The sequence below is a fragment of the Polypterus senegalus genome, chromosome 14 (assembly GCF_016835505.1).
Source record: "Polypterus senegalus isolate Bchr_013 chromosome 14, ASM1683550v1, whole genome shotgun sequence".
NCBI classification, from domain to species: Eukaryota; Metazoa; Chordata; class Cladistia; order Polypteriformes; family Polypteridae; genus Polypterus; species Polypterus senegalus.
Genome location: NC_053167.1, coordinates 131259940 through 131272855, shown reverse-complemented (window position 1 = coordinate 131272855; position 12916 = coordinate 131259940).

Here is a 12916-nt window from a genome sequence, read left to right as displayed (position 1 = left end):
ACTCCTAACTCAGCCTCAAACTGATGATGGATGGATGAATAAATAGATAAGAAAGGCACTATATAATAATAGATAGATAATACTTTAATTGTTTCCTAGAGGAAATGTACATTTGGTCAATATGAGGTAGCTATAGATCACAGGATCAGTGATTCTGATTGTCTATTATATAGTGCTTATCTATCTATCTATCTATCTATCTATCTATCTATCTATCTATCTATCTATCTATCTATCTATCTATCTATCTGTTATATAGTGCCTATCTATTTGTCTATTATATAGTGCTTATCTATCTATCTATCTATCTATCTATCTATTATATAGTGCCTATCTATTTGTCTATTATATAGTGCTTATCTATCTATCTATCTATCTATCTATCTATCTATCTATCTATCTATCTATCTATCTATCTATCTATCTATCTATCTATCTGTTATATAGTGCCTATCTATTTGTCTATTATATAGTGCTTATCTATCTATCTCTTCAGACCGGGCAGAGGTATCGAACAATAATGACAAAAACAGTATTTATTTCTACAGCACTTTTTCATACACATTATGTTACTCAAAATGCTTTACAAGATGACAAAAAGCAGCTACAAGCAAAGAAAAAATTAGATATGAATAATGAATAAATAGTATAAAAAAATAATACACACTTACATAAGGCAGAAAAAAACCCTCCAGGTGTGTCTGTCTGACCATCATCCTCCAGTGTCAGAGAAATGGTATGACCGCTGAGAATGAAAGTGTCAGGCATGTTAATTCTTGGAGATGCTAAGATGCACAGACAAAGACATTGCTATCAACACATCTGATAGTGCCATCAAAGACAAGCAGCAGTGTCGAAATGTTCAAAATTATGAAGGGAGTCCGTACATTGCTGTTACTTTAAAATGAGCTCAACAAGAACACGCAGACATGGTTGAAAAATGAAGAGTACATTTTGCACAAACTTTAGAAAGCTTTTCTTCATGGAAACATCCACAGACAGAAAGTATTGGGGTGTGCACAGTAGGATTTTAGGGACCTTCAAAACTCAACCTGATGTTATTTTTGGAGGAATTAAGTGGACAGGACTGGCGAGCTGAGTTGGGCTGCATTAGCTCTTCTTATCATTTTTTTTTTTCTGATCTTCTAACAGACATAAATCTGTCTGCTGTGGAGGATCTATGGCAGGGCAGAGGGGTTTGGTTGTGGAGGAAGGTGTCCCTCAGGTTTCTTTTTTTTTTTGGTCATGTTTGTGGTCCCCACTGGAGCAATTGCACCCCCCCCCCTTCTCCCCATTGGCACTGCCATTGATTTATAATGATTTGTTGTAGAAAGTTATGCAATAATAATATTAATAAAAATACGATTAGCGAATAAGTAAAACTAATCATTGAATACTGTAGGTACTCTTCTACAAATCAATTAGGTCTGTTAATTCTCTCGATATTGTGTTTTATACCTGATTATTTGTAATTATAATTTGCTTAAATAGTAACCAGTAAACAAATATGACTGACTGATAAATGTTTGTGAAAAAGTCCTGTGTACTGATGAGCTATCATCATGCCATCAGTGAGCAAGTTCAATAAATCCATGGAGCAGGTGCCATCTATGTGATGAGCACATTGTTGAAAGCCCAGTGAGTGTCACCTCATTTCGCTTGAGTTGTTTTCTTTGTAGTACAGCACTATGGTGGCTGCTCATATGAGAGCGCTGTAAAGAGGTCTGCCCCCGTGTAAGTAGCTTGTTCAGGTGGGTTTTTGTCCTCAATCTGTAAATCCCTCACATTTACTGACATATTGAACAAGTCTGTATTGGGGCATCTGCGATTTCCACACTTAAAGTTTTGCATCCAGTTGTCATTTCATTTTAAAGTGGACAGTGTCCTTTCCATGAGCATGTCCCTAACCTGTCTATGTCACAGCAGTCTCAGAATCCAAACCATAAAAAATCCAGTGTTCACATGGAGGTCAGATGATTCCCATCGGCCCCTTGATGTTTCTCATAAAAGCACCACAAGTGAAATTTGGGGAGCTGCGTATCAGCCGGCCCTTGTTAGTCTTCTCATGTTTTTATGGACGAGATGTTTGGACAGTGTAGCTATTAGCTGACCAAATAGCCTGAAGGCCCCCTCTTGTTTGTCACGCTTCATTTGTTCTTATGACACTCAGTGTCCTTCTGAGTTACTCCGATCACTCTGCCTACCCACTCTGTGATCTCCCAAATTAAGCCCACCGGCCAGCACTGGCATAGCTGAGCCACCTTTATCCTGGTGAAGCTTCTTGATTTCTCACTTTTCGTGCTCCCTTTCGGCCAAAGGCGTGGGGAGCTCACATGCAGGAAGTCAGGGTGTGACGTTTCTCACGAGGTGGGCTGATTCATCAGTCACGTCTGTGTGTGTCGCTGACCATCCAGGGGCGTACGGTGAGACACACTTCATGAAAGCAAATACACAAAGGATGACTTTTTTTTTTCTTTCTTCATTTTCTGCCTACAAAGGATTCTGACTTTGCACAGCTGACCAGAATAGACTACAGTGGCGCTTTTGTTGAGCAGCTCCCAACGGAGTGGGCGTGAATTCATTAACCCTCCAAACAGAATTGTCCCGTTCTTTGAGTTTTTAAAATACCCTCCGATACATTTGTGGCCATATTTGGATCACATCCGGCCTGGACAAAGGAAGAATGGGAATCATTGAGAGCCCAATTAGACGTACGCTTGTCCTGGTAGGATGTAGTGCTAGAGACGACAACACTAAAATGTTGTTTTTTTGGCAACGACAAAGGGCTTTTTAAGCCCAAACGGGCATTTTTAATGTCTGAGTCATGTCTAGAGGTCTTTGCTCCCAGTCCATAAACTTTAAGCTTTTGTGTTTGTTCATTTTAATCAAATCTAATGGGCAACTTATGGTTTGAGGCAATTGTCGCTCTGAATGGCCTCTCCGCACAACAGATTATGCAGTTATGTTTTCAAGCAGAGAAAGGAGCGTTTTGTCATTGTGTCTCATTATTCAAATGGGCATCTTTTTAAAGAACGAGAGCCTCTGCTTTGAAGGACTGAAACCAGATAGTGGAGCTCTTGTGAACGGGACCACCAAAGCATGGGGGGATGTAGAAGTCTGCTTCATGATGGGCACCCGAAACTGTCGTCTGTGGTGTTTACAACATGGGCAAAACTGAGCAAAGTATCTATCTATCTATCTATCTATCTATCTATCTATCTATCTATCTATCTATCTATCTATCTATCTATCTATCTATCTAATACTGTAGTGCCTTTCTTATGTATCTACTGAGCCTTCAGAAAGTGTTCAGATCCCTTCACTTTTTCATATTTTGTCATGCTGCAGCCTAAAATGTTTTCCCCCCCCTCATCAAACAGCACTCAATACCCCAGAACGACAAAGTGAAGCACCTTTGACTGTCATTCCAGCCTGAAGTCTTCTTGTGTTTGACGTGATGAGCTTCACAGGCCTGGATTTGGGGATTTTCTGCCACCTTCTCTGCAGGATCTGAATACTTTGTGAAGGTATTGTGTCTGTCTGCTTTGTAGTGCCATTCACGTCTGTTTGTCTGTCTGTCTGCCTATCGTATATTGCCTTTCACAGCTATCTATTAACTTGTGACTGTGCAACTGTTTGTCTGCTCATTCATCTGTCCATCCATTCATTCACCTGTAAATCCATCCGTCTGCTCCTCCATCTAACTGTTTGACTCTTCGTTTTTTATACTCATCCAGTTCTTCTCATTCTCTTTCTGTCTGACCTCTATAACAGACAGGGCGTCATAGTCATGGGTCTTCTACCCAAACTAAGTGGCCATGATGCTCGTAAATACACAATTTATTTAAGCAACTGGACTCAAGGGAAGAGTGAAAGCAAACCGCTCTTGGACTAACTTCTCAATCTGTCATTTTCTCTCTGTTCCCATCCATCATTGAATCAGTCCATCATTCCACTGTTTACCTGTGCAGTCATTCATCCATCATTCTATCTATTAATTAATTCATCAACTCATTCATCCATCCAATCAACCTTACCTCTGCCTGGTCATCCATCCATCTATCCAACAGTCTTTGTTTCTCTTTCTAATCTTCCACCCATCTCTGTCATTCTGTTTATTTATTCATATATCCCTCATTTTGTTTATGCATCCAACTATCCTTCTCTTTGTCTGCCTATCTGTATGTATGTCCTTCTATTTACTCATTCAGTAATTATTTCCACTGTCTGGTCATCCATCAGTTTCCCTTTCTTATTTCTCTGTGCCCATCCATTCATCCTTCCTCCTGTATGCAAATCCTTCCATCCACCATCCACCTACCCCCCTTCTTGACCGACCATCTATCCGTCCATCTATCTACCCCATCATTCAATCAGTCCATCCATCATTCATTCCTCTTGCCTGACCTTATTGAGTCCATCCATACTTACAATTATCCTTCTGTCTATCTGCCCTCCCATTTATACCTCCTTCCATTAAACTTACCCAGTCGTTATTTTTTCCATCTGTTCATCCATCCATTTATTTATCAACCTGTGTCCCTCATTTCACACTCCCTCAATCCATTTATACATCTGATTGCCTATCCATTCATCCATGATACAGATATAAGGAAAACATGCAAACTGCATAGACAGAGCTCAGGCTGAGCCTTAAACCCAGTCTCTTGGTGGTGTGAGGCAGTGGCACTGCCCACTACACCATCATGCTGCCCTCTAACTCATACAGTCAAATTTCCTATTTTTTAATGCTCTTCGATTAGCCTGCCTATTCTCCAATCTATTCAGTCATCCATCCAATTGGGCCTACTACTTCATGCCAATTCATCCATCCATCTACCCAACAACCCTACCCTCATTTTAGTCATTCATCAGTCAATCCATCCACCGTTCATCTTGTCTGACTCCATTTAGTTCATTAATTCACCCATTCATCTGTCATCCCATCTATCTGTTGATCTAGTCATCCACTCCCTCTAACCACCCAGAAAATCAACCCTCTCTCTACCAGTCCCTCCTCTTCACTGTCATGCGCATCTGTCTTTTGCGTTGTCTCCCATTCCATCTATTGACCTCCTTAGCGTTATTTTTACCCATGGAAAAATGATCCGGAAATGTTAGATTTTTGTAAAAAACAAAAATATTACATGTAACAGAAACGTGTAATTACAATACAGGATGAGCCAAAAAGAAGTACCACATTTCAAATGTTTATTCTAGAAAAAACGCTACAAGATAAAATAAATTTCAGTACGACAAAAGAAGTGTATACAACATGGATTTTTTTCACTGTGTTTTAAAAATTATGTCTTCAAGGTAGTGGCCATCATTAGCGATACACTCTTCTTTCTGAATACTCGCATGACTCGTTTGGCCATTTCAAGGGGAATAGCGTCCTTGAGGTCTTCAAAGTTTTAAGGTCGGTGTGTGTGTGTACTGTATACCTTCGACTTTAGAGAGCCCCACAAGAAAAAATTGCACAGAGCATGATCAAGCAAACGTGAAGGCCACTCAACATCACCATGCAGGGAGATCAGCTTACCTGGAAACATCTCCCACAAAATTTGCATGGATCTCCACACCATATGAGCTGTTGCTCCATCCTGTTGAAACCAGGCCTCCACCACATCCATTTCTTCCAGTTGGAGCTGCAAAAAGTTCTCTAGCATTTTAATGTAATGTTCTGAAGTTACGGTGACCGTTGCCCCTCAAAAAGGTAAGGGCCTACAATGCCAAATTCTACAACGGCGCGCCAAAGTGTAACACGCTTACTGTACAGGGGTCTCTGAAGTTCATGAGGGTTGGTTTCAACCCAAAAACGAAAGTTTTGCTTATTTAAGCAACCATTCAAATGGAAATGTGCCTCGTCTCTGACTTCACATGACGATGGCATCTCGATGAACGGTTTGCAGAATGTTCGCCCGCAACTTTCTACGGCTCTCCCAGTCTCTTTCAGTGAGTTTCTCTACTACCACCATTTTGTATGGATAGTCCTCATGCAAACTTCTCCTCAAAGACGTGATGGAAATGCCTAAGGCAGAAGATTTGGATGTTTTCAGGCGTTTGTACAGTTTTCTGTTCCATGTTGTACTCGTCTGTCTAAATTTAGCCACCCACTGAAGAATTATTTCCCAGTTTGTGCCGTCACCATTAGGAGGAATTCTGAAATGCGCTGGGAAGGCATGTTGTGTAGTGATGATGGATTTGTTGTTTTTGAAGAACACTTCGACAGCGAAAGCACGGTCCGCACTACACCATGAAATTTTGCAGACGGAAAACTACAAGGGATCGCCTATCAAAGGACCCCCCAACCCCAACCCACTCAGCTGCCTCTACCTCGCGCAATGACCTTGACAAATGTGGTATTTCACCGTTAAGAAAGGTCTGCTGCAGGGATGCAGATTTAGTACATGTTCCTCATGTGACATGTTTTGAGACCACCAATGCACTGCCCAGAGTTGCAATTGGGACAGTACAACTGTGTTACTTTCTACACTTTTCTTTGTTTCTTGCATATAAGAGGGTAGAATGTCGGTGCCTGATCCACACAATTGAAGTGTCCCTTGTGTTATTGTCGGCAACATCACCACAGGATTTTAGTGACTTCCACATTTCCCCAACATTAATATTGACAGTTGCTGCTTTGTGAACAGGGCTTAGGGGGCTAACGTCTTTCTTGTCCCTGAACGTGATTGCAATCATTTTGCCTTTTTGCTACGCTACAGTGAAGCTTCATGCAACCGAAGGCACCACGTATATCATGGCGGTTCTGTTGTACAGTCCTGTATGCATCAGTTTCACTATCCATGCCAACGTCTGATGACCAATTCACATCGTTATTACTATCGCTTGATTCGAGCAGTGGTTCACTTTTAGTTTGTTGTAAAACTACCTTTACGACTTTTTGTTTGCCATTGTGTTTTTGGTTGAAGGCTCTGTCCCACTCTTGAATATTAATTAATTGCTATAGTTACCATAAAGTGATGAATTTTTGCAATATGATGTTATTTAATCCACTAGATGGCAGCAGAACACAATTCTGCTTCTTATTTGTGCTTAACACTGTAAAGCTGATCATTACACTTCACCCCAAATCTGACTCAGGCTTAACTGTAATAACATAGAATTCTGAGCCATAATCTACCAGACCCACTCATAACCCCACCCAGGACACTCCCCCACATGTTTGGTGGCCTGCCGATGCCAGAAGCTTGTTTGATATTTTCCGCTCTTGCACCCCTCATCCGCTCCCATTAATGAATCTACCCTCCTACTGGAGCCCCCCCAATTAAGACCTTTTTCGATTTTCTTTTGATTTCATCTCTGATTTGGCCTTCTTTGGCTGAACTCTCCGCCCCATTCATGAATATTAATGACTTGACACGGAGTTACCATAAAGTTTTTGCAGAATGACCTTATTTCATCCACTAGATGCAGCAGAACACAATCCCTCTTCTTACTTGTGCTTAACACTGTAAAGCTGATCATCACCCCGAATCTGACTCAGGCTTAACTGTAATAACATAGAATTCTGAGCCAGAGTCGTGCTCACCGCGGAGATGAATGAATCTTTTCTTGCCATAAGGTACCAGACCCATTCATAACCCTGCCCAGGGCACTCCCCCATAGCCAAGCGGGTGAAGGCCCAGCACCTTATGATGTAACCATGTGGTGAAATGACAGTCCCAGCCTGTCTGTCCATTAATCCGTGGATCTCTCCTTCCTTATGTTTTTACTCAAGCTATCTATTGTGGTTGGGTGCAAGAATGACAGGTCGTGCAAAGGTAAAAGTTGGGACACCAACAGTTGATCCCCCACGGGCACAATGCGAACAGAAATGACCCTGCTCTTGCTGAATAATTTAGGGTCTATCACAGGAGCTCCTTCTGGTGGGTCACTCTGGTTACAAAAGGCATCTCTTTCTGGGCAGCCAGGTTTTGTTTAGCTGGTGAACCGGAAGAGGGCGGGGGCTAAATGACCTCAGTGGGTGGTTTCTTGGCGCTGTGTCTATCCAGCAGGGGGCGCTTGCTCCCTGGCTGAAATAAGTTATTTTTTAATTGCGGTATGTTACACAACCCAAGTCTATCTAATATATAATATTAAAAGGTGATACCCCTCCCCTGTGGTGGGCTGGCGCCCTGCCCGGGGTTTGTTTCCTGCCTTGTGCCCTGTGTTGGCTGGGATTGGCTCCAGTAAACCCTGTAGTTAGAATATAGCGGGTTGGATAATGGATGGATGGATGGATGGATACCCCTCCCTTAGTGATACGGCGGTAAGAAATCACATAGGAGAAATAACAGCTTTCTTTAATGATGATTTACGCAGCATAACAGACGAGGAATCCATGACAAGACTTTTCACAGAAGTGGGAGCTCAATGTATACAGTCTGCCATTTTCGACGCTGAGTTGGAAGGATTTTCCTATTGGATGACGTTATCTCCTATCTGTCTGTCGGCCTCAAAGGTGTGCCAGGCAATGTTCCAAGGCTTTATAGTCTTTCTCTCTCCAGGTGCAGGCCCCGACTGAGGTGAATCATGCCATTCCAAACAAGGAGAAGAAGATCCAATACCATGCTGACTCTAACACACAGAAATAGTGCATGTTGTACTTAACTTGTCTTGTCTTCTAATGCTTGCCTAGCAGTTCTAAATGATGAGCCCCTGTGTGCTAAATCTGTCTTTGTGTTGGCTGTGCATGTGAGTAGAAAGAAAAGTAGATTTATGAAATATTTGTACAAAGCACAGTGACATATTAAACGTATATTCTGATTACACTGTGGCAAGAAAATGATGTTAGTGACTGCGCCCCCTCTCATCCTGGTGAGTTATTGCATACCTCGATCAAGCCCGCTAGGATAATAGTATGTTGCATCTGTTTCTATCTTTTTATATTTGATGCAATGACAGGTAGGTGATTCAATCACGATTATACAATGCGTCAGTGGGAGGTAGGGGGACATTGATCTGATGGCGTTGCGTTTATTGAGTTCCGAGCCGTAGCCACTAGAGGGCACAATGACAGTCATCACAGGTGAACCCAAACCTAAAAAATGTCCACGTGAATTTATGAGAAAATACAAACAATGCACATAAATGTTAACACCATCTCATCTAAATTGGCTTAAATAAATGTGTCTCACATATATGATGGACAAATACTGTACCTGAGGCTTAGGTGTACACATTTGTGTACAAATGACGAGAAAGCCTCACTGCACAGGCACAAAAAACGCCTCCAGCGTCACACATTTACAATGACTCTCTTTAACAAATGCAATCATGTGAATACGCATGTGAATAAGAGTGTGCACAGATGCTTTGTGTATAGGTGACAGAGTCTAGACGTGCGTGTGCACACATGCACACACACACTCACATCCAAATAACAACTGTGTCTGCTGCATTAGTACTGACATTTGGTGCCACAATGCAGTCAATGAGGCTTGATAATCCGAGTCAAAGCACACCGGGCAACCTGGCAACAGCACAAGTGGCATTTCCTTTACACACAATTAAACACAATCGGCACACATTTCTTGGTTCAGCGACAATTTTAGCAAATTTGGGCGTTTCATTCGAGTGCGTTTCAACATTCCGTCTCAATCTTTTTAGCATAGTATTATTATTTTTTTTTTTGTCTATCCTGATTTCAGAACACCATTCGAGGCAGAGTGTGAAGAACAGAAGGCATGCGGCCAGCCACTCCGACCTCAGACCTGCTGCTCGCCTCTGCCCAGCGGACCATCACATCACCGGCTGGCCTGTCAACACTAATACAACATGTGATGGCAGCGATCGGTAGGACATCAGGAAGGTGCAGGGAAATGAGCTCATGCAGGAGACGCACAAGGTGTGAGCATGGGGGTCTGGGGGGGCCATGTAAAGCCAGCTAAGGGTGAGTGAGCCTCAGAAAAAACAATATGAGCGAGGGACAGTGCCTTTTATATCTTTTTATGATGGAGTGTCTTTGATATCTGTCTATTATATAGTGCCTTTCATATCTATATGTTGATGATACAGTGTCTCTCCTATCTATTGTGTAGCGTATTTCACATTAGCTGTATCTTACATAGTTATCTGTTATATACTGCATTTCACTCCATCCAGCTATCTTTTATACATTACCTTTCCTATTCATATGTTATATAGTGCCTTTCACTATTTGTCCATAATGTTATATCATGTCTTTTAATCTGCCTGTATTAGTGTGCTTTGCAGCTACTTTTTATGTTCTATAGTGTCACTCATATCTAAGTATCTTCCTATTATATAGTGCCATTGTTATAACTATCTATTTTTAGTGCATTTCACATCCATTATCTACTATGTAGTGTCTTTCACATGTATCTATCATTCTATTAATATAAATTGCCTTCAACCAGTCTACCTATTTAATTCTTATACAGTACCTTTCTTATGCATCTGTTATATAGAACCCCTTCCTATTAATGTTTTATAGTGCCTTTCGTCTGTCTGTCTATCAATCATATTTTGCATTTCACATCTATTTCTTATATAAGTCTATTACATAATGTGTTTCCTATCTATCTTTCTATATGTGTGGGATAAGATGTTTAATAGAGTGGTTTATAGAGTTCATTTGAAGAAATGATTTTTTTATATAAAATATTTTGATTATGTCTTAATTGATTATATTGATGTTTGCATTTTTTAAATAAAGAAAATATCTATGTATTATATAGTTTCTTATTTCCCTATGTTTCTGTTGTTATGTAGTACCTTTCGTATTTATGCATCTCTCAATCATATATTGCCTTTCATATCCATTTGTTATATAGTGCCTTTCCTATCTATCTATCTATCTATCTATCTATCTATCTATCTATCTATCTATCTATCTATCTATCTATCTATCTATCTATCTATCATCTAATGCCTTTCATATCTATCTATCTATCTATCTATCTATCTATCTATCTATTCCACCATTCAGTATTTATTGATGTATTGATTTCTTATTAACTTTGGCTTTTCTCCTTTTTCTTCTTATACAAGGTGTCCACTGTTGCTGCTCCTAAAGCTCAGGTAATTTAGCCCAGTGCTGCTGCCACCATGTCAGGATTCCTGCCTCACAGGCCGTCTGCTCCAGAGCTCCTTCACCATTTGATGCTGTCAGACACTTCTTAAATTGTATATTATAGGAACTCACATTTAAATCCATTTTTGTTTAACTTATAGTGTCTTTCTCTGTGATCCTCTGTACAAGCACTTTTCAAAAGACCCAACGAAAACACAAGATGATGAGGTGACCATTCCAAACATTTATGCATATGTCAGTCTGTCAGTGGTAGTCACTACTTGAAGAGGTTGGGATGCTTCTGTGAAAGAATGAAGATGGCGTGCTTGAGCAGACTGAAGGGCCTGTGGTCCTATCCGGTAGCTGTGTCCATGCATACTTATGTCATAGAAGTGATTTGTGCTCTACTGAGTCGGGCTGATTTCAGGCAGAGAATCGAAGTGTGAGAGTATGATTACCACTGTTCAGTGACTATGGATCATTATTTTTCTTCTGTACGTATTCATAATATGTTTGGGTTTTGAATCCTTTGTATGGCACCTATCCCTTTGAGAGTATTGGGAACCAGCCAGTCCTGTGGGGCACACCCCCTCATCCTACCAGCCACACCAGCTTGTCTTTGCAACCAGAAAGCACTTTCTTACATAAAGCTGTAGGAAGCTGGAACAAATGACCAAGACAAAGAGTTGAAGCACAAACCTCGACAACCTTTAAGAAGCTTCTGGATTAGATAGTAGGACAACTTAGCTATTAGCTAAACAAACGTGAAAGAAATGGACAGAATGGTCTCTCCTCGTTTGTCAAGTTTCTTATGTTCTTTGGACCATGGGAGGAAACGCACATGAACATGGAGATAACATGCAAGCATCACACAGAGGTCATTCCCGGCCTGGACAGATCCAAGTGTGGTGAGTTAGCTGCTGTGTCACTTATAAAATATTTGTGTGTGGTTTTTAATTAATTACCTTTATCAGTATTGGTGTATTTTTATCATTAAATTATCATTGTACACATGATGGCCATTCAGCCTTTCTGATCCCCACCTCAGCCCTGTGTGGAGTGTTCCATCTTCCTTACATTCTCACCTCCCATCAGAGAAATATGAAGCATCTCCAGCCAACAGGAACACAAAGAGCACAAACAAACACTAGACATCAGTCAGCCCACCCTAGAATGAAATTGGGGTCCAAGTTTTGTCAGAGTATTCCTGTGATGCTGTGCCATATATATATATATATATATATATATATATATATATATATATATATATATATATATATATATATATATATATATTGAGGTCCCCGGCCAGGGCTGGAGCCCGGCCGGGACGCCCAGGAGGACAAGAGGAGGGCTTGTGCCTCCTCCAGACCGCGAGGGGGCGTCCGTCCTGGTTCTGTTGGGGGCCACGGGTGGAGGACTTGGAAGCCCAGCCCTGTTGGGGCCCGTGGTCACCGGCAGGCGGCGCCCCGATGCCGGTTTATCCCGTACGGTCCTCGGCTGGGGCTGGAGCCCGGCCGGGACGCCTTGGAGGACCAGAGGAGGGCGAGTGCCTCCTCCAGACCGAGTGGGGGCGTCCGTCCTGGTTATGCAGGGGGCCTCGGGTACAGGGCTTGGAAGCCCAGCCCTGTAGGGACCCGTGGCCACCGCCAGGCGGCGCCCAGTGCCTAATTATTCTGGGAGCCCGCACTTCCACCACACCAGGAAGTGCCGGGGGGAAGACTTTATGTGGCGCCCGGAGAGCTGCCAGGAAGACAGCCGACACTTCCGCCACGCTGGGGCGTGGCTAAGGAGGGAATGCCGGGAACACCTGGGGCTCATCCGGGAGCGTAATTTAAGGGGCCGCCTCCCTCCAGTCGGTGGTGGAAGTCGGGCGGA